Source organism: Triticum dicoccoides, chromosome 4A, assembly GCF_002162155.2.
Source record: "Triticum dicoccoides isolate Atlit2015 ecotype Zavitan chromosome 4A, WEW_v2.0, whole genome shotgun sequence".
NCBI lineage: Eukaryota > Viridiplantae > Streptophyta > Magnoliopsida > Poales > Poaceae > Triticum > Triticum dicoccoides.
The window spans coordinates 603304669-603316976 of NC_041386.1; the positions used below are offsets into that span (position 1 = coordinate 603304669).

Genomic DNA, 12308 nt, shown 5'->3' on the forward strand with positions numbered 1-12308 from the left:
TACATCTTGAGGAGAAAGATAGGTAGAGATAAGGATTCTGGTTTATATGAAATTGTGGTACAGTGTAAAAAATGTTCACTTAGTTTAGAAAAATGTTTTGTGTCATCTAAAAACTGTTTTTCCGCAAAACTTTTGAACTACTATACGATTAAAATCTCAAAGCATGTCTTTGAAAATATATATTAATCATTTATTAAAGAAATTTTAAAAAATATATGAAAACATTTATGAATATGGAAAATATATAATGCGTACGAAAAATAGTAGCAATCAAAGACATGTATTTGAAAAATGTTGAATGTCTAGAATAATGTTTCTACCGCAGACGGAAAATGTCCAATGTTTAGGAAAATTATACATGTGTTGAAGAAAAGAAAAGATAAAGAGAAATATAAAAATGATGAAAATCGGTCAAAGGAGAAGAAAAATTGAAAACGAAAAATCATTGGAAACCATAGAAACGTCATGTAAACCGATTAAAAACCACAGAAAAAATCATTCACAACTATTTTCTTTGGCTGGCCCAATGGTGCCAAGCTGTAGGAATCAAGCACCGGTACTACGTAGCCCTTACATTGTTTGGCTCAAAGGCTATTTCCTTCGGACAATCCTATTGACCGCTCATTGCGGCAAACTGCCGGCGCTTCGCACAGGGGGCGAGCGACCGAGCGATGCTTTGGGCCGGCCCACTTACGTACATAACTTACCAACCGCCCCACTCCGGTTTTGTGAACCTTCTAGAAGATTCAATGAACCGTTTTTAGCGGTTTTCTACTTTTTCACTTTTTCAGTTTCCTTTTTATTTATTTTTTTCATTTTCTGTTTTTTTTTTCATTTTTTAGTTTTTCGTTTTTTGTTTCCTTTTCTTTTTCAAGTTTATTTTTCTTTTTGAGAACATTTTCGCAGTTTTACAAAATGTTTAGGATTTTCGATTTTATATCTTTTCATTTTTTCAAAAAATATCAGAAAAATTTAAATTATGTCCGATTTTCCAAAAAATGTTTTCAAAATTAAAAAATTGTTCTTGTTACACAGGAAAGTTTTAAACTTTTGAAATTCAGAAAATGTAGCAGTTTCAATTTTTTAATCACATATTAAAAAAATGTTCGCGCTTTCAAATTTGCTCGGGATTTTTCAAAATTGTTCTCCATTTTAAAATTTGTTTTTTACATTCAAAAAATATTCATGCTTTAAAAATTGTTCGCGCTTCCAAATTTGTTCAGGATTTTTCAAAATTGTTCTCCGATTCAAAATTTGTTCTCAAGATTCAAAAAATGTCCGTGCTTCAATAAAAGTTCACACTTCCAAATTTGTTCTCAAGATTCAAAAATCATTCATGCTTTAAAGTTTTGTTCACGTTTTTGAAAAATGTTCATGTTTTCGAAAAATCTGTAGGAAATTCAAAATTTGTTCGTTTTCATAAAATCTGTTCAGATATTCAGAAAATGTCAATATTTCAAAATTTGTTCACAAATTTAAAAAATTGTCCGCATGTTTAATTTTTTAACTAATTCAAAAAAATGTTCACAAATTTCGAAAAATAATGCAGTTTTTAAAATTTTTAATTGGCTTAATTGGTTTTAATTTATGAAATTGGTAATTGGTTTTTATTTTTCGCTGCTGTGGCAGTTTATTTAATTTCCCGCAGCTATTCTTTCACCGTAGTTAGCGTGGCGCAGTGCGTGGAACTATGGAAGGTCGTTTGTTCGATCCTCGCTAGCACGCTCTTTTTTCACGAATTTTTCATTCCTTGACGGACAGCGAATAGGCCGGCCCAGTTGCACGGCCCCTGTACGTCGCGCGACCTATCGGCCGCAAAATGCGGCATATAGGAGGTCGCATTTCCTTCGCCATTGATTAGTTAGCCCTCTCTTACAGTTTTCACTTATATGGGCTGGCCCAATAAGAACGCGGTGGAAAATGAATGGGTTTATCGCAGCTTCAGTTAAGGCCGTTCCTGAATCTCAAAACAAAAATGATGCAGTTCCAGCGTCTGCTTCTTCCCTCCAGTTTTTGCGTCTGGCGTTTTCTCTGGTTTTTCTTTTCCTTTTTCCTTTTTGTACTTTCATATGTTATTATTTTCTATTTTTTATTTTTTCGCATTTTCTTTTCTTATCTGATTATTTAATATATTTGAGGAACTTTACAAAAATACGATGAATATTGATTAAAAATACATGTTGAATTGAAAAAAATACATTTATGAATAATTTAAAATGCGGGATGGATGTTTCGAAATGAATAATGAATATTTTTAAATACATGATGAACATGTTTTATATACACGATAAACAACTAACATTTTCTAGATACAGGGTCAATATTTTGTATTATTTGATGAATACTTTTTAAATACAAGACGTAGCTTTTATAACATATATTCTTTTGCTAAAATATATGTATTTGATGAATTTACCACGATATGTGGAAGAGGCGTATGTAAAATACATCCTACCATTCGGTCGTATTTATCCTCACGTCATGCTACCATGTGAATAGCCCTGGGTGTTCGATTAATTTGGTTAATACGGTTCGATTAGTACGGTTTATTGTTAAATATGGTTTTCATACATTGGTTAATACGACATGCAACAAAAATTGGGTTCAGTTCGGTTAAAACCATACTATTTCGGTACGGTTTCGGTAAATACCACATTAACTAACATTGACGTGAATTTTTGAATGACTCGACGAACTAAAGCATGACACAATCGCACATGAACAATTGACAAGTGAAAAAAAAGTAATTGGCATGCATAGTTCAGTACCAGCTAGGACCAGCAACAAGCATAACACAACTGTACAACAATAAAAGTACTGAAGTACTAATGATTTGTCCAGAACTCAACTCTTCTAGACTTTGCACAACACAAGGCCCCTCAATCCAAACACACCCGGAAGCAGTAACCAAATAGAAAGCATCAGCGTTTCAGCGGCAAAAGCACGCACATGAATCGAGTAAGCATCAGCAAAATACGAGCGTCTGGGATGAAAGGGCAGGAGAGGGCAAGATGTGTGCCTCCGTGTCGGGAAAAGGAAGGCCGCCGGCCGGACGAACGGCCGAAGGGCACAGTGCCACGAGCTCGCTGGCCCGAGTAGCTATGTGAGGCGTGTTACTATGTCCACGAGTGCTTTGATGAGTCGCAGAGAGAAATGTTAAAAAAATTCTACACGCACATGTAGATACATTGCTGCATTGGAGGTTCTATTTTGCAAGGATTAAATGGTCCAGATATTGCATTTAAATAAGACTGAACAATGGAGCCATGGCTGATTGGATGAAATTATCCCGTGATAAAGAAGACATACATATCCGAAATTGGATCGACCACACATCTAAAAGCTATTATTCGGTCTATTTTGCACTGCTCAAACCACAAATTATATAGTATTCATTAGAGCCTCAAGCAGTCGAGCGCAGTTTGAGATGATGAGGCCGACTTGAGCGTTGTCCTGGACGAACCGAACAGCTGCTCTGCCTTGATAGTCCTGTACCGTGGTGGACCGCTCCCGTCGACGACCACCGGCGCACACAACGTTGCCATATTCGCCCTGAAGAAGCACACCACCGACAATCTGGGGCCTGAGCACCACGGTGAGGAAGCTGGCGTCGGAGTGCTTGACGGCGCCCAGCGTGAGGTGCGGCTCCGGGCACGCAGGGTAGTAGTGGCAGCCGAGAAGCAATGCCTCTAGGCAACCCGTCTCCTCCTCCATGTATCCACGCTGCAACCCCAGAGCCTCAGACACTATCCCGAAGAGGAAGCGGCCCAGCTGCCTCATGAGCCTCGTGTACTCCGGCACGACGCCCCTGCACACCGGTGGCAGGATCTCTTCTGCCAGCCGGCCGGCGTCGTTGATGTACATGGTGTCACGCCACTTGGCTGCCGGTGACCGGAACAGGTCCGCGTTGCCGCTGTACTTGACGTGTCTCTCCTCATCCCGCGTGTAGTAGAGCTCCTTGGCCTCTACAGGCTCCTCGTGAAAGCCCCGCACCACCGACAGCATGTTCGACATGGCTGCCTCTGGCACACCATGGTTCACCACCAGGAAGAAGCCCAGTTTCTCCATAGCCGCTTTCACCTTGCTGACCACCTCCGATCGTTGGCCCGAGAGGTCGATGACTGGGATGGCAACATCGGTGGAGAAAGGCGCCAATGGGGCGAAGGACTCGGGAGGGTGGTGGAAGATGGCCGGGATGGCGGTGATGCCAGCGTCGACCAGGCCTTTGACGCCGGCCTTTGTTTCATCGAACGCCTTGAGGGCCCGGAGGCGCTCATGGTTGGAGTCGAAGGCCATGGGTGTATTATTGGTGGCTGGAGGTTAATTTTCCTATATGTCTGCGAGTAGTGCAGGATAGTGTATATATAGGTGACTAGCAAATCTTAAAGTATTACTTGAGTATCGCCGTCCTGCTACACAGCATACGAGAGTATTAATTGAGTATCCTGCTATGCGTCCATGAGTAGTGCAGTACTATAGTGCATATATAGATGCTTCTAACCAATTTTAGGGTATTATAATTGAGTATCCACGTCATTAACACAGGATACAGGAGTATTAATTGAGTATCCCTCTATACCCTCAGGGTGGTGTCTAGTATACTATATACTCCCTTCGTCCGAAAATACTTATCATCAAAATGAATAAAAAAAGATGTATCTAGAACTAAAATACGTCTAGATACATTTCATTTTATTTATTTTGATGACAAGTATTTTCGAATGGAGGAAGTATATAGCGTTTAACTAATTTAGAGTATTAATTGTGTACCACCGTCCAGCTATGAAAGGGATACTGATTGAGTATCCCGCTATGCGTCCATGAGTAGTGCAGTACAGTGTATATATAGATGCTTATAACCAATATTAGGATTTTTTTTTGAAACTATGATGATTTTTATAGCAAATTTGGAAACTATACACCCTAATGCGGAAAATCAAAAGTATCACCCCGTCGGCCTCCTGTTGACCGAAAAGGGACATTTCGGCCTCCTGTTGGCCGAAGAGGGACTTTTCGGCCAACCGTTGGCCAAAGAGTCCCTCTTCGGCCAACACCTGCTCTACTGTTTTAAAAAATTCATATCAAATAGGATTTTTAGTATTTTAATTTGATTCTTTTTTGCATTAGATTAGAAATTTTATTAAGTTTCTGTAGATATCAAGTTTGACTAGATTTGAAAGTTTGAATTTAATTTTTTTCATGAATTTTCTCAAATAACTAGATTGCCTATAATTTGAGTTAGGAGTATTTTTTAAGATGATTCTTTTTGCTACTGGTTCTTTGTGAATTTGTTTATCAGTAGTAATTAATTGGCGAATTTTATAATTATTTAAAATTAGGTTTTTATGAAAACAGTTCTGTTTTAGTGTTTGTTAGGTTTTATGCTATTTCTTTTAATTTTAATTGCTTTAAAAAAAATTCTTCAGTTTTTTGACATATTCTTTTTGTTTCGTTTTAGTTATCAGTAGCTATTTTATTTTTAGTATATTTTTTGTATTTTATTTCTTTTATCCTACTAGAAAACTTGTTTTGAGCTTTATAGGAGTTTATATTTAAAAGTTCCTTGTAAATCCTGTACAACCATTGCCGTTTTATACATGAAAAAAAATACTTTCCCGCAATCTTTTTTCCTCCATTTTCTTTGCCGCCATTTTATTTCCCGCCATTCTCTCCCGCAACACTAAGGAGTGCTGCATCGACGGAGGATGACGAATATGCCTTCATGTGGAGTGTGAAACACTGTGTGAGGAGAAGTCATAAGTGTGAAACACTCTCCGATGATGATGACGAAGCTGCAAACACTTATGACTTCTCTCAGACAGTGTTTCACACTCCACCAGCAGCACCGATGTAGGAGACACAGACCATGTCAGACGATGTTATCTACGATCGTGGACACCATGAGGCTCGTTTTATAAGTTGAGAAGTGAAGATGGCGAGAAAGAAGATGGCGGGAAAGAAGATGGCGGGAGAGAATGGCGGAAAAGAAAATGGAGGGAGAGAATGACGTAAAAACCTAATTTTAAATAATCCTAAAATTCACCAATTAATTACTACTGATAAACAAAGTCACAAAGAACCAGTAGCAAAAAGAATCATCTAAAAAGAATACTCCTAACTCAAATTATAGGCAATCTAGTGATTTGAGAAAATTCATGAAAATTCAAAATCAAACTTTCAAATCTAGTCAAACTTGATATCTACATAAACTTCATAAAATTTCTAATCTAATGCAAAAAGAATCAAATTAAAATACTAAAAATCCTATTTGATATGAACTTTCTAAAAAGTAGAGCAGGTGTTGGCCGAAGAGGGACTCTTTGACCAACCGTTGGCCAAAAAGTCCTTTTTGGCCAACTGTTGGCCGAAAAGTCCTTTTTCGGCCAACAAGAGGCCAACGGGGTGAGACTTTTGATTTTTCTCTATTAGGGTGTATAGTTTCCGAATTTGCTATAAAAATCATCATAGTTTTAAAAAATCCCGATATTAGGGTATTAATTAAGTATCTGCGTTTCTATACATGTGATACAGAGTATTAATTGAGTATCCCTCTATGCGTCCAAGGGTGGTGTTGTATAGTGTATATTTAGATGATTTTAAGCAATTTCGAGTATTAATTGTGTATCCCCGTGCAGCTACAAAAGGGATACTTGAGTATTAATTGATTAATCGGGGTATCCTATCTTAAATGAATTTCAGAAAACAAAAATAAAGAACGCCGATATTCACCACACGTGTGGCATAATTGGCATTCGCCCACACATCGTGTGTGGCATGAGCAGGAGGCAGTCCACACGGGTTGTGTGTGGGTGAACAATAGAATTGCCCACACGTGTGGGCATAACTATTTCGTGCCACACGCCCAACAAGTACTACTCATCCTCATCCCACGTGTGTGGCACGAAGCAAATATGCCCACACGTCCTGGCGCAGCTACATTAAGTACCCGCGAGATGACGGTTTAGTTGCCATCCTGGATGGCAGATGTAGTTATCCGGGATGGCAAATATGGTGTAAAAGCATGGCAACTCTCTTTGTTTTGGTTAACTATAGTTGCCATATCTAATTTATGATAGTTGTCGCGTGTAATCAAATCATAGTTATCGTGTGTGATTAACTATTTGCCACATGTGGTCAAACAATAGTTGACATGTGTGTTTACCTAGTTGCCACATGTGGTTAATCATAGTTGCCATGTATGTTTATATGATTGCCAGTACGCGCAACTGCAGTTGCCGTCTAGCAAACGATTCATAGTTGACATGTACGCGCAACTGCAGTTGCCATCCAACAATGTACGACTGTCGTGTGGGCGAAAAGCAGTTCGCCTACACGCGTGTGAACTAGATGATGGTTGTGTGGGCAGAAACTAATTCGTCCACACAGTGCAGCTAGCAACCGCGTGATGTGGGACGTGTGAGGGACCTCTCCAACGTCCATACACCAGCCTTGTCCTACGTGACACGCGAAAACTGCCTCGTTCTGTCAAGATTCGTGCAAACTTAATTGGACGATGGTCCAGACGTGTGGGTGAGTTAGAATGTTGTCACACGTGTGGGCATTAGTGTTTTCAAAAATAAATGAGGATACAGTGGGGATACCTATTGCTGGTGAATTTGGTAAAAGGAAAATGAATACCTTTACTATTTGGATTTTTCTATGAGCCTCATGTAGTTGTTGTCAGTTGACTGCTCATGCGTGCGTCGGTGCTTGGGTTCTTGCCACACCACGGTGCGCTGCTCAACTGTATCATGGTGACTTCAGCTGTTCAGCCGCCCAATGCTATAAAATAGCGCTTCCTGGGGTTAACCGGTGATATTTTCGTCATGGGGCGTTCGGGTTCTCAATCGCCGATCCAAGTTGGTACCCATACGCTATTTTTCAAATGTATATTGAGCTCAAATTCAAAGAAAATGACTTGATTTTGGATGAAATTTAGGCGGTGTTATTTATATTTGTATAAATTTAAAGGCATACATAAAAAGTTTAAAAAAACTGCACCGCCGCCGCTGCCCTGAGCCTAGTTCGTGCCGAGGAGCTTGTAGAAGGCGGTGTAGTCGATGCCGTCGTCGTCGTCCTCCTGCATGCCGCCGTCCTTGTTGCAGCCTTACCCCGGATCGCCGCTGCGGACGGGGTTGATCTGTGTCGGCGCCTTCTCCTCGTCGCTATCGAGGACCATGATGCCACCCTCTTCGCGGCTGCGGCGTCGCTCGGCGATCTCCTCCAGAGCACGGAGCTGGCGCTCCATCTCCTACTGCACGTAGTCGTCACACGCCCATTTCAGGTCAGTTTTGAGGTCGGCGGCTATCTCCACGTGCTCTTGCTTGACGACCACGGGCGTCGCCAGCTCCTTCTTCTACCTGACCAGGCGAAGATGGCCGCGGGGAGGTGAAGGTTGGCGGCATCCCTCGTTTATGACGAGGTTGCCGCCACGGCTGCGTCGGCGCTCCGGCGTCTCCTGGGGCTCGGGCTTGACAGGTGCGAGCGGCGTCGTGTCGGAGGAGCGGGAGCCGGAGGACGACCCCACCATGCGCCTCAGCAGCCACGAGCTCCCGCTCCGGTGCGAGAACGACGGCGCTGGGTACTTCAACGGCGGCTCATTATCGCCCTCCGATGTGCTTGAGGACGGTGTGGAGCGTGCGCCCGGGGATGCCCCACCACTGACGGTGCTCCTCGGAGTCGTGGCACCCCCTTGGCGCCAGAGCGTCGTTGGTGGAAACTAGACGGTCGGCGTGGCGGCGCTGGAAATATGCCATCCATAGAGGTAGGTTGTCGGGCAAATACCCCGGCTGCTGTCGCGCTTCCTCTCGCAAGGACGCCCGGATCCGCGCGATCTCGCCGAGGCATTCCACGTTGGAGGGTGTGCTACCTCTTGAGCATTGCGTTGGTTTTCCCCGAAGATGAAGGGATGATGCAGCAAAGTAGCGTAAGTATTTCCCTCAGTTTTTGAGAATCAAGGTATCAATCCAGTAGGAGGCTACGCACGAGTCCCTCGTACCTGCACAAAACAAATAAATCCTCGCAACCAACGCAAATAGGGGTTGTCAATCCCTATAAGGCCACTTGTGAGAGTGAAATCTGATAGATATGATAAGATAATATTTTTGGCATTTTTATGATAAAGATGCAAAGTAAAATAAAGATAAAGTAAATAGCAAAGGAAATAACTAATTAGTAGGAGATTAATATGATGAAGATAGACCCGGGGGCCATAGATTTCACTAGTGGCTTCTCTCGAGAGCATAAGTATTCTACGGTGGGTGAACAAATTACTGTTGAGCAATTGACAGAATTAAGCATAGTTATGAGAATATCTAGGTATGATCATGTATATAGGCATCACGTCCGAGACAAGTAGACCGACTCCTGCCTGCATCTACTACTATTACTCCACTCATCGGCCGCTATCCAGCATGCATCTAGAGTATTAAGTTAAAAATAGAGTAACGCCTTAAGCAAGATGACATGATGTAGAGGGATAGACTCATGCAATATGAAGAAAACCCCATCTTGTTATCCTCGATGGCAACAATACAATACGTGCCTTGCTGCCCTTACTGTCACCGGGAAAGGACACCACAAGATTGAACCCAAAGTTAAGCACTTCTCCCATTGCAAGAAAGATCAATCTAGTAGGCCAAACCAAACTGATAATTCGAAGAGACTTGCAAAGATAACCAATCATACATAAAAGAATTCAGAGAGGATTCAAATATTATTCATAGATAGACTTGATCATAAACCCACAATTCATCGGTCTCAACAAACACACCGCAAAAAAAGATTACATCGAATAGTTCTCTACAAGAGAGGGGAGGACATTGTATTGAGATCCAAAAAGAGTGAAGAAGTCATCTAGCTACTAGCTATGGACCCGTAGGTCTGAAGTAAACTACTCACACTTCATCGGAGGGGCTATGGTGTTGATGTAGAAGCCCTCCATGATCGATGCCCCTCCAGCGGAGCTCCGGAACAGGCCCCAAGATGGGATCTCGTGGATACAGAAAGTTGCGGCGGTGGAATTAGGTTTTTGGCTCTGTATCTGATCGTTTGGGGGTACGTAGGTATATATAGGAGGAAGGAGTACGTCTGTGGAGCAACAGGGGGGCCACGAGGGTGGAGGGCACGCCTGGTGGGGTGGGCGCGCCCCCCTACCTCGTTGCCTCCTCTCTTGTGCCTTGACGTAGGGTCCAAGTCTCCCTGGTCTTGTTCGTTGAGAAAATCACGTTCCCGAAGGTTTCATTCCGTTTGGACTCCGTTTGATATTCCTTTTCTTCGAAACCCTAAAACAGGCAAAAAAACAGCAATTCTGGGCTGGGACTCCGGTTAATAGGTTAGTCCCAAAAATAATATAAAAGTGAATAATAAAGCCCAACAATGTCCAAAACAGTAGATAATATAGCATGGAGCAATCAAAAATTATAGATACGTTGGAGACGTATCAAGCATCCCCAACTTAATTCCTGCTCATCCTCGAGTAGGTAAATGATAAAAACAGAATTTTTGATGTGAAGTGCTACTTGGCATAATTTTAATGTAATTCTTCTTAATTGTGGTATGAATATTTAGATCCGAAAGATTCAAGAAAAAAGTTCATATTGACATAGAAATGATAATACTTCAAGCATAATAACTAAGTAATTATGTCTTCTCAAAATAACATGGCCAAAGAAAGTTCATCCCTACAAAATCATATAGTTTAGTCATGTTTCATTTTCGTCACACAACCTCTCATCATGCACAACCCCGATGACAAGCCAATCAATTGTTTCATACTTTGGTAATCTCAAACCTATAAACTTTCACGCAATATATGAGCGCGAGCCATGGACATAGCACTATGGGTGGAATAGAATATAATGAGGGGGGTTATGTGGGGAAGACAAAAAAAGGAGAAAGTCTCACATCAACGAGGCTAATCAATGGGTTATGGAGATGCCCACCGACTGATGTTAATGCGAGGAGTAGGGATTGCCATGCAACGGATGCACTAGAGCTATAAATGTATGAAAGATCAACAAAAGAAACTAGTGGGTGTGCATCCAACTTGCTTGCTCACGAATTTCTAGGGCACTTGAGGAGACCCATTGTTAGAATATACAAGCCAAGTTCTATAATGAAAAATTCCCACTAGTATATGAAAGTGACTAAACAAGAGACTCTCTATCATGAAGATTAAGGTGCTACTTTGAAGCACAAATGTGGCAAAGGATAGGAACATTGTCCCTTCTCTCTTTTTCTATCATTTTTTCTTTTGGGCATTTTCTCTTTTTTATGGCCTTTCTATTTTTTATATATTCCTCACTTGGGACAATGCTCTAGAAAATGATGATCATCACACTTCTATTTATTTACAACTCAATGATTACAACTCGATACTAGAACAAAGATGACTCTATATGAATGCCTCCAGCGGTGTACCGTGATATGCAATGGACCAAGAGTGACATGTATGAAAGAATTATGAACGGTGGCTTTGCCACAAATACTATGTCAACTACATGATCATGCTAAGCAATATGACAATGATGAACGTGTCATGATGAACGTTAAGATGGAAAGTTGCATGGCAATATATCTCGGAATGGCTATGGAAATGGCATAATAGGTAGGTATGGTGGCTGTTTTGAGGAAGATATAAGGAGGTTTATGTGTGAAAGAGCGTATCATATCACGAGGTTTGGATGCACCGGTGAAGTTTGCACCAACTCTCAATGTGAGAAAGGGCAATGCACGGTACCGAAGAGGCTAGCAAGGATGGAAGGGTGAGAGTGCGTATAATCCATGGACTCAACATTAGTCATAAAGAACTCACATACTTATTACAAAAATCTACAAGTCATCAAAAACCTCGGTACTACGCGCATGCTCCTAGGGGGATAAATTGGTAGGAAAAGACCATCGCTCGTCCCCGACCGCCACTCATAAGGAAGACAATCAAATAACACCTCATGTTTCAAATTTGTTGCATAACATTTACCATACGTGTATTCTACAGGACTTGCAAACTTCAACACAAGTATTTCTCAATTTCATAAATACTCAACTAGCACGACTTTGATATTATTACCTCCATATCTCAAAACAATCATCAAGCATCAAAATTCTCTTAGTATTCAAAACACTCTTAAGAAAATTTTACTAACTTTTAATACCTAGCATATTAGGATATTAAGCAAATTACCATGCTATTTAAGACTCAAAATAATCCAAGTGAAGCATGAGAGATCAATAATTTCTATTAAACAAATCCACCACCGTGCTCTAAAATATATAAGTGAAGTACTAGAGCAAAACTATATAACTCA

At 41.1% G+C, this 12308-nt stretch overlaps 1 pseudogene; it reads right to left on the reverse strand.

Annotated features, from left to right (window-relative positions):
• Positions 1–3163: 3163 nt before the first annotated feature.
• On the reverse strand, positions 3164–4296 carry LOC119289342 (annotated as a pseudogene).
• Between the last annotated feature and the right edge of the window lie 8012 nt (positions 4297–12308).